The following is a 12,587-nucleotide window of genomic DNA, read 5'->3' on the forward strand; positions in this document are numbered from 1 at the left end:
CGTGCTGGAGCGCTCCCAGCCCCTTCCCCTTCCACCTGCGGCCCCAGCCGCGCTTCGGGAGGAAGAGGAAACACCCGCCGAGGCGGCGGCCCTCCCGCGCGGGCTGGCGGCCGAGGGCAGCGGGCCCCGCCGCCGGGGCTCGCCGAGAGGGGCTGGCAGCGGCCCAACGTGGCGGGGCGGGCGCCGAGGGGGAGGAAGCGGCGAAGGTAACGGAGCCTGCCGGCGGCGGGGCTTCCGCTGGACCGGTCCGGCCTGCGGGACGCGCGGTAACCAGCTGCTAGTTTAAAAGGCGGGGGGAGAGCGGCGGAGGGCGGTGCGCGTGTCCCGAGCCGATTTTTCCATCCCGGGGAGCGCAGCTCGCCCCGCCGGCCCTGGGGAATGGCAGGCGGTGGGCTCCCGGGCGGGTACAGCGCTGATTTCCTTATTTTTGCCCCTTTCCTCTTAGTCAGGCCTGCGGAGTATTCCTGCCAAAAGCGTCTTGCAGTCAAGCTCCGGCTCGGTGAGGAGGAGGAGGGAGGTCCCACGTGTCGTGTGTCATCACAGTCCAGACAAAGTATTTCCGTGTCGCCACAGCATGAGAACTTTTCGTCCCGTCATGGTTGCTTCCTGCCCTGTCTTGAAAGCAGCCTGGTCTTGAGATGAGTGACAAACCCCAGGCATGGCCGCGTGCCTTCCCTGGGACAGATGTACAGGGTGCATACACCAAGTGCCTGGCTTCGGCGCTGCCTTTCTTACTCGGACTTCCCGGCCTTCCCCCAGTTTTCACCCTGAGGAGCACCACCCACTGCACCTCCTTTGTCCGTGCTACTCCCACCTGCCTTCATTTTGTTCTGAATTTTCATCTCCTCCTCTGCTCTTGGCGTTCCTCCGTCTTTTATCTCTGCCAGTTCAACATGTCCCTTCTTCTCTATCTTACACCACAGCTCCCATGAGTCTGCCCCAGCCCTGCAAATGGTAGGAGTGAACAGTAAGCACTGAAAGGAGGAAGTGCCAGCCTCATTCCTTGACCACCTCCCTCCCATGTCAATTGTATTATATAGCCTCTGCTTCTCCCCTTTACATACATGTGCACACTTCCATCCACTGCACTGTGGCCACCTGCTTCACTTCCATCTTCCCCTTGGCCACATGCAGTTCATAAACAGAGTGCCTACTGAAAGGGTAACCCAGATACAGTTTGTCTAAAAGTCCAGCGGGCTGAGGACGTTTTCACTAGAAGCAAGCAGTACCTGTGTGTTGAATAAGCTGTAGGAGAAATTCAAGGTTGTTTTGAGTGATGGAAGCCAATGGCTTCACTGCTTCTGGAAGCAGGGGAAGAGTCAGTGAATGTGCAAGGAGTCTGCAAGAGGCACACTACAGGTGACAAGAAACCAGAGAAATCTGCAACTGTCATAAAACTCACTACCAAACTAGTGGCATCTTCCAAGATAGTTCTAGAGGTGAAGCTGTGCCTGTCTTGTCAGCATTTCACAGCAACAGCGTGCATTGGGACAGTGAGTGGGTCATGTATGTCCTACTCTTACGTCCAAGCCCAAAGACTGGTGGTAAGTGGCTGTACATCCAGCTGGAAGCCAGTCACAAGTCATGTTCTCCAGGGCTCAGTATTGGGGCCAGTTCTGTTTAATATCTTTATCGATGATCTGGTTGAGGGGATCGAGTGCACCCTGTGTAAGTTTGCAGAGAACACCAAGCTGGGCAGGCAGGCTGTGCAGGGAGATCTGGACAGGCTGGACCAATGAGCCAAGGCCAGTTGTATGAGGTGCAACAAGGAGAAGTGCCGGGTCCTGCACTTGGGTCACAACAGCCCCAAGGAAGGCTACAGGCCTGGGAAGAGTGGCTGGAAAGCTGCCTGGTGGGAAAGGACCTGGGAGTGTTGGTCAACAGCTGTTTGAACATGAGCCAGCTGTGTGCCCAGGTGGCCAAGGCAGCCAACAGCATCCTGGCTTGTATCTGAAAGAGCGTGGCCAGCAGGGCAAGGGCAGCAGCGATCATCCCTCTGTACTGGGCACTGGTGAGGCCACACCTGGAACACTGTGTTCAGTTTTGGGCCCCTCACTGCAGGAGGGATGTAGAGGTGCTGGAGCGTGTCCAGAGAAGGGCGACGAAGCTGGTGAAGGGTCTGGAGTACGAGTGTTATGGGGAGCGGCTGAGGGAACTGGGGTTGTTTAGTCTGGAGAGGAGGCGACTCAAGGACTTCATTGCTCTCTGCAACTGCCTGAAAGGGGGCTGTAGGCAGGTGGGAGTAGGTCTCTTCTCCCAGATAACAAGCAACAGGACGAGAGGAAACAGCCTCAAGTTACACCAGGGGACGTTTCTAGTGGATATTAGGAAAAATTTCTTCACTGAAAGGTTGATGAAGCATTGGAACAGGCTGCCCAGGGAGGTGGTGGAATCCCTGGAGGTATTTAAAAAACACGTAGATGCTTAGGGACGTGTTTTAGTGATGGACTTGGCAGTCCTGGGTTAACGGTTGGACTTGACCTCAAAGGTCTTTTCCAACCTAAATGATTCTATGATTACTTATTTTGGCAATGGCATTTTTAAATGCAAATGGAAATTGTCTCACCCAGATGCAAAATACAGACCATCAGGTGCTCTTGGCTATTGCTACCACCTTTCAGTCCCTAAAGAGCAAGCTACCTTGCAAGCTGGTAACTCAGCTTAGCAAGGTTTAGCAATACCTTGGCTCTGTGTGCAGCTGCGGTTCCCTGTGTATGTAACTCTGCCTCACTCTGAGCACTACGATGCTGTGTTGGCCTGTGCTCAGTTTTACCCTGTTTCTGGTGGAGGTGGCCTCCCACAGGAGCTTGGCCCCATGCATCTGGTAAAATACAGACTGCAACCCAGGCATTTCACTGTGACCTGGAAGATTCAGTCTTTGGTCATGGAAGACCTTGGGCCAATCGTTGTGTCCCTCCATGCTTCAGTTGCAAAATGGTTTAATAACCTTTCCTGCCTCTATTAAGGGACATCTCTGTGAATAACACTTGGTTGCCCGTGGTCCTGCACATGATGGTGAGCCCATCAAACTTTTGAGGGTTTTTTCAAACTTTTTTGAAACATCCCTGGTGCCCATGGCAGCCAAGCAGAATTCTGTGGCCTCTTCTCTGTCTTTGTAGGCTCGAATCCAAAATTACAACGGTAATCCTGTTATATATACTGTTTTCTTGCCTTAAGGCCAGTTCCTATACCCAATGAGGCAGCATAAATAAAAGCCTCAGTGCTTTTGGAATCCCATTAGAATATGCCTGCAAGTGCAATAATACGTAAAACACACCTGCATTATATCCTTCAGTGGGAATTTTGCTGATTATCTTCTCTGCAAATATAGCAAATACCGCAAATGTAAGATGCCCAGGTTCCCAGAGATGAGCATGTAGCAACTCCAGCTGAGTGTGGGAAGAGTTGCATAACATATTTTGAAGGCCCTTTACAAGGTCATGGCCACCAGTAGAAAACATTATTACCTTCTTAGCATTAACCTGATAATTAATAACCTGTACTGTCCTTGTGTTGCACAATATTGTTTCTCAAACCCACATGCTATTATTCCACAGGCAGAATGAAAAAGATTTTAATGAGGTTTATAAAGTTCTAGTGTGGATGGATCCTTCTGTCCCTAAGGGAAGAGCCTGCCATGACTGGTTTTCTCGTTCTTTTTCTCCTGTGCAGCAGAATAATCCATAGGTGAGACTTTCTATGAGAAAAAAAAAATTCAACATCATTATTTTCCTGATGGGTAAACATGAGCTGAGAAATGAAAATTTGCCCACTCAAGGTCATTCAAGATCAGAACCAGGCAAATGATTAGAGACCCAGATCTCATAGCTAATTAGGCTATTATGTAAGCCACAGTAAGAAACAAAAATTCATGAATTTTCCCAACATGAAATAATATGATAAAGTTTGTGCCTTGAAGTAATAAAGTCCCCTGAAATAGGGAAGAGATGCTTGTGTGGCATCATGTGGTTTCTCTCCTTGCCACTGTAAAAGAATTCAGTGTCTGGAGCGGAGCAGGACAAGTTTGGATACTAAACTGAAAGGCAATATCCTACAGCAGCACTCCTGAGCAATAGAACTGTTATGTTAGGAGCCACTTAGTCCATTAATCTCCTTGAAATCTTTCACCCTTTTGTGGGCTACTGAAGCCCCTGGAAACAGGCTTCTTACTTGTCCCAGTGCTACCCCTGCCAGGCTTCATCCATTTGAGGAAGTGATTTCTGCTGCACTTTGCTTGGTACCAAGGATGGGCACTACATGCCACACTAGCTCCTTGTTGGTTTTATGGTTCAGCTTCAAACATGGGAGATACGCTGTCACTGCAGTGGTGTAAAACTTACATAAATCAGTTGCTTGGATCAGTCTGGTCATCATATGATGAATAGGGAACTGTGATTGCATACATGCTCAAATAATACGTTTGTACACTGGTACACATCAAGGCCTCCACACTTTTTTTTCTAATTGCTCCTTTTCTGGCTCTTCTTGCTCAGTAGTCATTCAACGTGATCCAGGGCTGCTTACTGGCTGTGTTCAACTGTAAAGAAATCTGTAAAGAAAGCTTTTAAATCAGAGAAAGACAGTGTTCCTGCTTTCTAATTTATAAGGAAAGACCTGAAAGAACTGTATATATTTATCTTTTTCTGTTTTATTTTGGTGTCTGTGCCAAGGACAAGTGTTCTGCCGTCATAATAGACCAGAAAACACAAAGGCTCTCAGACTCCTGTGCTAGATGGGAAATGGTATTTCCACATAAATACTTCTGGTGAACTGAATCCTTCCACATTACCAGGCCTACTGATGGTGTCTCACAATCCAGCTTAAAGTGTCCAAAGCACTGAGGTACAGCACAAGCAAACTTGAATCACCAGAAACATCAGATGGCTTTGCTTAGTGGATCTCATTTAGGGCTTTTACAATGGAGGACAAGCATCCCACTGAAGATGGTGAGGCTTGAATTTTTAGCAGAGACATCCCTCTTGTGGGAACTGTTTGGCCTTGGAGCTAAACTGAGCGAAGTACAACTAAATATGCTATAAAATACTCATCATCAGTTTAAACTTTTATTAGAATTCCTCCTTTTGAATTCTGGACACCACTAGGATGTGCAATGCAAATGCTACACTACTGTCCTCATACTTTACTCGCAACCAGCAGTTGCAGAAACTGTTCCATTTTTCAGATGTGCAGTCCAGTTTTAGACCTCATGTCTACCATCTTCCCTGAACAGTGGTATCCCCATATTCACCTGCACATACCCGAAACTATTACCTTCTCCCCAGGCCCTCTGTAACAGATTTTGCACATTCCCAAAATCTTTTTGAAAGCCAGATAGGTACCATGAAGAGGTTAAGCTGATCGGTACTTGTACACAGGCAGACATATGCATGCAGGCACTGCACAGAATTCTAATATATCATTGCTCTGTTCCTTCTATCAGCAAATGTATCTGGACTTCAGCAAAACCAGGAACTGTCTTGTTAATCTCTTCACCTTTCCAGACCACTCCACTTTGGAGACAGAGGGGAGTCAGAGCATTCAGACGTTATCTCAGATCTACCCTTTACTACTGAGAACATTCAACCTTCTCAGCAGTCAGGTTTTGATGCTGGTTAAGATACCAGATGTTGATATAAAGCTAAAAGTTCCCCAGCTAACTCTTTCTCTCCTACTTTTCTGGCCAAACCTTTATGAAGAATTTGAGCTAAAGCAAACACTGAAAATCCATCAAATCATTCTGTCCTCTTACAAAAATATTCCAAACTGACCACATACCCTTGTAGTGGCGTGGTTCCATTAGGCACACTGTTCTTACAGGACCTAAAGTCAGAGTGTACTAGGAAATAGAAAGAGCTTTCAAAAATTCTCCGAATTCCAGCTCTGCTCTCTGTCAGAAGGGGACAAAGAAAAAAGAATTTATTCTTTCTTGAAATTATTATTACAGTTCCTTTGGAGGTTACTGCTGAACCAACTGATACTCTTCTGCTTAATAACCACAAGTGTTGCTGGTTTTACTCCATTCTGCTTGAATGCATCAGAAACACAGTGTCCCAAGCACTGTTCCAGCAAGGAGGAGATATCAGGGATGTATGCAGTTTACTTACAAAGCCCTGTTTCTGTGAACAGGAGAAAACACATAAACCCAGTATCTGCTCATCACTGTAAACACTCTTGCCTCTGCTGTGCAGCTAAATCCTATGCTACAATACTTGTTCAGGCTGTGAGCTAGGTTTTTTTATTACCATTGGGTTTCTTCTGCCCTTTTCTTCTGTGCTATCCCCACCCTCTTTCAAAACAATATCCACACTTAGGCAGGTTCCCTATGAATTCAAATCACTGGATGACCCTATCTGACCTTTTTGAGTGCTGCTTTGTGCTTATTCTTACAGTGGATGCTGCCATCTGATACAGGAGACAAGCTGCTCTTTACAAGGCATAGTGGTTAATCTTTGGATCTATACATCTCTATTTCAGTAAAATCTAAGCAAAATGCTGCCTTATGCCTAGATCTCTCAACTCATCTGCTGGGAGGACGTGATGGGTGGGATGCTATGATGAGGTGTTACAATGGAGTCATATACCCCAGCCTCCATAACTGGCCCAAGAATTGGTGCGGGGCAGGGTGAAGAGTACAGGAAGAGTGTTGCAGGGGTCATTTTTCACAAGGACGCTTGTGAGCAAAGGGGCCCTCTGGAAGTCACTGCAAAATCTGAACGCCAGCATTACCCAGGCTAAGTGCAGCCTGGGAAAGCATGGGAAAGCACTGCGCTTGGACTGCACTGCTTGTATCTGCTATGCGAGTGTGGACCTCAGGAACAGAAAACTCCTATAGTGACAAAGAGACTGCTACCATTTGTTGGAGTCAGGGAGCATGTCTGTGTACACCAGGCATTTTCAAACATATGAGGACATGTGTTTTATGCTGTAAAAAGCCTGTACTATGAAGTGACAGCTGAAAGCTGGCAGCATGGGATATAAAGCCTAGGGGATGAGGGTCATGTCCTGGCCATGGCAGCTGAGTAGCAGTCCTGCACTAAGATGGGTTATATCTCATCTTTACCTTCCTCTTCTCTGCCTATAAGTTTTAGCCCACATAGCTCAGAGAAGCGCAGAGCCACCAATGTATTAGCAATTAAAAAAAGAGATGAGAAAGTCAGTACAGGGTAACCTGGAGGGAAAGCACTACCCTTACTGCAAATGCAGAGAACTGCTGGGTGTGCCGGGTGGCTCTGTCTGGTTCAGCAGCAGGCACCCCTCCTGAAAGCATTTGTTGTAACATTTTTAGCTGTTGTTAGTAATGCATGAGTAGTGATTTTGGATGACCCCAGACCAGGCATCCCTCATCTTCCCCTTTCTTCTGCAATGACACATGAGAAAATTTCAGCTCTGAAAGGGACCTAGCAGCTACCCCTGGGATGATCTGCTAAAGGTAAGCAGAACTCATTCAGCTTTGGGGGTTTTGTCTTCTAACAAAAAATTAGATCTCACCTAAAACAAATCTCTCTCATACATCTTCCTTCTGAATGTTAGAAGCCAATCAGTTTTCTGTTCTCAATTTGCAAGATTTTTATTTTTCAGTTAAAGAATGATCAACATCGACATTTGAAAATTTGTTTTTAAAAACAGATGTTTCTAGTTTTCATTTGCCCATTTAAAATACAGAACACTATCTCATTTTATTGTAGCCATGAGCTGAGCTCAGGGTCTTTGCAGGCTTAGACCTTTAAAACAATTTAGCAAGATGATTTGCGCTACCACTCAACTGGTAGCAGAGTGCTGGCATGGTGCCGCAAAGGGTTATATGCTTGGGAGCTGCACACACCAGCTATGCACCCAGGCTGTGGGTACCTGCAAATGGTCATTGTGGCTCATTTTTCAGCAGAGGAACTGTCAGTGCAAGAAGCATCCAGCAGAGCCATCAAGCACCTTATGCTATGATGTACAGGGAGAGTGTGTTCTCACTCTCTCGCTTCTGACTCTCTAGAGTCAGAAAGCTCTCACTTTCCTAGAAGATTAGGAAAACCAGGAACAAAACGCACATTCATGGTGTAGCTGAAAGCTAGAGCAAGAATGGATGTGCAAAAGGAACTTGGCTCTGAAAGGGGAAGGTTGTCTATCCGCCACCCTGTCCCCTGGTGACAAGTTTTGGCAGAAGGGTAAGGACAGGGGATGTATATCAACAATATAGACACAGCTCCCTGTTCCTTTTCCTCCTTCCAGAGCTTCTTGGTAGCAGCACCAGCATTTGTTTAGCTGTTCTTGGGTCTGTTGGAAAGATGATTTGGACAACAGACAGGACACATCAGGAAACCACTGAAGTAATTAACCAAATATACCTATACAAAGCAACCCAAACCCAAAAGAATGAGAAGCCCAAGCACAGCAAGACATCTTCTGCAGTGGCAAGATCACTGCTCATGAGCAGTACTTATACAGCATCATTAGACCTGTCATCCAACCATTTCAGATAGGGGCAGAGGTGCCAGAGCTAGTGTTATACCCGTAGGAGAGGATAATGGTATCACATCCTGGCAGCTCTGTGCATACACACACAGGAAGCAGCTGCACCTGAGTAGCCATGGCTGCTCAAGCTGCCTTGGGTAAAGTCACACATGGCATCTCTTCACTTAAAATCCCCAAACTATGGTGACAACGTGCAAGACCCAGTTTCAACAAACCAGTGGATAAGGAAGAGTTCCATCTTTCCCCTTCTTCACTGAAGTCCTCAGTCCTGCTTCCTGATGAGCAATGCAACCTCTTTTGGACCTGCAACAGCACGCTGGATTTCCCCAGTTAGGCCTTAGTCCTCCCCTAACTTCCAAGAAGCAGGAGTCCTTCAACCCTTCTTTACAGAAATAGTCTGCAATGGCTGGCACTTCATTACAGAGGGACCAGAGAAACTTACCGTAACACGCCTGGCTTTAGGGGACCGAAACTGCCCAACTTGTGAAGGTGCATGAGTGTAGTACTCTGATTGGAGACATGTCTCCAAAAGGTGTAAACTGGCCTCAAAACCCATGCTTCCAAGGAGAGGGGTGTAGTCACACAGTTATTTTAGAACACCAGGACTCAACAGGGTCAGAGGAGACATCATTTTAGTTAATGAACAATTGCTTTCCCGTTAACACCAACAGCTGTTAATGAACATGACAATTTAACCCCTCCCGGGATACTTGCGTTTGAACCCTCTGTGGTGCTATGTATTGACTTACCAAGCAGCTGCTCTTCCATGCTTAATCAGCAGGTGTGAAATTAGTGATGTTGCATGGAGAAAGAGTTGTCCTAATGACAACTCTGCTTGCCCAGGTAGCCAGTGTCAGGGAACTTGGGGTGAATTTTGCACATCTAGTGATCCACATCCACTTCCCCTGCTGCACAGCAGCAGGAAAATGACACAGCGATTTTAATTCCCCAAGGCTGAAATTTTAGGTAGACTTAACATCCCATGGCTTCTTGAGGAACAGCGATGGGTGACACATGTAATGGAGCACAGAGTCCTAGGCCCAAGGACATCTAGACATCCTGAGGTGGGTTTCCTAGCTGAATTTGGTGAGGCTTCTATTATTAGCTCTTCATGCAAAGTACTTACAGAAACCTAAATAACTGCATACGCCCTTGATTTTGGTAGCTTTGTCCTGACCCTTCACATGCACACACTTGTAAGCCTCTTTACATGCTACATTTTTTTAAAAAAATACATATTTGTTTTTCCTTTTAAGCAAATTCAGGGCCTGCCCTGGCTGCAGAGTTAAGGTATTATTTTCAGAGTGGGCACAGGGAGGCCCGGAACTTGTACATGTCCTTCTCTCAGCAGTGCCAACAGCATCGCTTCTCATCCAGGAACAGGATCCTAATTTTCATTATCTTGTGTCCGAAGAGTGTATGTTTTTAAACCAAATGGTGCATTAAGATGAAAGGATGCTAAGAGCAGAGAAAGGAAGCACAGACAAAATAACTGGCAGTTTTATACTGTGAGTTGAGCACTTAAGCATTAGGTAACATATTGTGGAGAAAAACACATTATTGCCTACTTCAGAGATTTCTAGTCTCTGCATCAGACTTCATGCACTTTGCACCTGTGTTGAGTAGGCACCCATACCGAGTGTACTCATGTAAACATACACAGAGTACTTTAAAATGGCAGTGTTATTCATGTCCAGAATTGCACAGAACAGTCAGACTGCCAAGGATTCTGGAAAGGACCTGTTATGGGACAAAAATAATGTAGTTTTTACATTCAAGTGTAATTTTTTTATCCTTTGCTGTTAGAATATATTGTGCCAAAAGCTTGACCTTACAGCCTTAAAGGGAGAGAAAGTGTTTTCACTTGGAGATATTTAATAGAGATGGTTATTTAAAGGAAAAACTAAATACTGAAAGATATTTGACTTCTATGAACCAGAAGTAAAATGCTGTACTGCCAAATTAACAGGCTTGCCAGAACTCAGCCAAACATCATCTTACCCAAGTTTTCCAACTCAATCTGCCTTAAGCAGAAGATACACTAGGGAAACATGCTGCCAACCCAAAAGACACAGGGGTAATCACTGACTAAACCCAGACTTGGAATAGAAAGTGCAAAGCACACACCTTATCCCACAATGTCAGGAACACGCATAAGGCACTGGTGTTCAGAAAAGGGCATGAGCTAGACTCAGGAGCATTGTTCATATTATTGCATCCACCATGCCATATCTGGGGTAACATCTGAGACGTGTCTCAAGGTGTTCATAAAGAAATTCTCTCCCTATTCACGTGCACAGGGCAAGAAAACCACAGCTGCAGTGTCTCCCCTGCCTATTTTGAACTTGCATATAGGCAAGTCCACCAGCACTTGCAAAGCCTTTGTTTGACCCCACGAGGGACGACTCCACACCATCACTTAATGTTGTTCCCTTACCCCTTTGCTGGCTTTAAGGCATTTTGTGCTCTTGTAGGGGCCCGTATCTCCTTAAGCTCCTTGTCACCACTGGACTGCTTGAATTGCCTGCTAGCACTCGAACAGAAATGTTTTGTGTGGTGTGAGTGATTAAAAACCTTGCTGCTTCCCTGCTGGAGGATACTGCTCCCACAGAAGGTCCAGCTAAGCAGCATGCTCCTAATCTGCCTCAGCACAGACAGCAACAGACAGAAGCATTCTGTGCTCGCCGAGGTGGTTTTGCACTGCGTAGATTAGGAAGGACTTGCATGCTGTTTGTCAGCTGAGTTGCGGAGACAGTAAGATAGAAGTCAGTAACAGCTTAGGCAGACACAGACACAGCTATACCAAGGCAAGTACATCAGCCTCTGACGAAAGCAGTCATAGGAAATTATTTCCCATGCTCCGTACTCCACTGAATGTTTCAATTATACTGATTTACAAGGGACAGTTGTGCCAGCACATTTTCCCCTTTAGGCACAGCTCTTCAGTAATAAAATTGTACACGAGTCACATTGCTAACACACAATCAGTAACAACAGTAAGTTTCCTTGTAGAGATGAGCCCTTATGACAAATTGTCAGGTGTTTCCACTGATAATAGGTAGGTAGTGTTTACAGCTTAAAGTCATCTAACACTTACTGTAAGATTCTTCTCTCTGTAGCTCATACATTTTGTCAGGCTCCCACCTCCATGAGAAAGATTCTGTCTCAGACACATTTTGAAATGAAAATCTTGGTAGCCGCAGTTGCAAACTAGCTGGGCAGCCTGTCTTCCCAGCTCTGACAGCACCGTATTGCTGAGTGTGGCTGACTATCACAGAACTGAGGTGCCTTTTGAAGAGAACTGTAGAGCTTAAAGCTTCTTTGCTATCCAGATGACAGCAAGCATAAACATTTGAAAGAAAACCTGAAAATTTCTGTTAAAACATAATGACCATCTTGTTTCCCTCCCCACAACCCCCGCCCCCCCCCCCCCCCCCCCCCCCCCCCACGAACTTTAGTCTCCAGCATGTTTTCTTAGGATTTGCATGATTTGTTTGGTCAGACATCTGTTTTACAGAAGATATTTTTCTGCTAGAGTACATATCTGGTTATTACTTCACTGGTAAACTCAGAAGTGCCAATACCTTTGCAAGTATCACTGTGCTTGTATAACCAGTATAAAGCGCTATTAACCTTGTCAGTAGATGACTCTCTACATCTAGACATTTTCAAGAATGAGAAGGCTGCAAGTTGGCCACATCATGAGAAAATAGTCTGAGTCTTGTCAGAAAAGCCCACCGTTCTTGACACAGAACCACAACAGGGGTAAATCTTGGTATTTCCTCAGACCACAAGTGACTAAGATCACATCCCAAAATACGCTGTCCCAGTGGACACTGTTCATCATCTCACCTTGGGATGAGTTATTTTCACTGAAATTCATGCCAGTGTCTATAAAGAATACTCAGCCTTATTCCACGTACCGTCTCAATTTTGTTTACGAAAGATACAGGAACTCAATAACACTATATGCAGAGGCGCAACTCTCTTCCCTCTTCATTGGTGACATTTATTTTAAGGATTGCATTTGTCTGTTTTCTCTCTCTGAGCTTTCTTGACTGGCTGCGGCAAATATATTACTTTGTCCTGAAGACCTTGAACATCCAGTACCCCGTATTTAGTGT

At 45.8% G+C, this 12,587-nt stretch overlaps 1 long non-coding RNA gene across 1 annotated transcript; it reads left to right on the top strand.

The window, feature by feature from the left end:
- Nucleotides 1-78: 78 nt before the first annotated feature.
- LOC129782725 (uncharacterized) lies at nucleotides 79-9,184 on the top strand. Its single transcript, XR_008744781.1, has 2 exons — nucleotides 79-206; nucleotides 450-9,184. It is a non-coding gene; the product is annotated as an uncharacterized LOC129782725 (long non-coding RNA).
- Nucleotides 9,185-12,587: the final 3,403 nt, after the last annotated feature.

The sequence above is a fragment of the Falco peregrinus genome, chromosome Z (genome assembly GCF_023634155.1).
Source record: "Falco peregrinus isolate bFalPer1 chromosome Z, bFalPer1.pri, whole genome shotgun sequence".
NCBI lineage: Eukaryota > Metazoa > Chordata > Aves > Falconiformes > Falconidae > Falco > Falco peregrinus.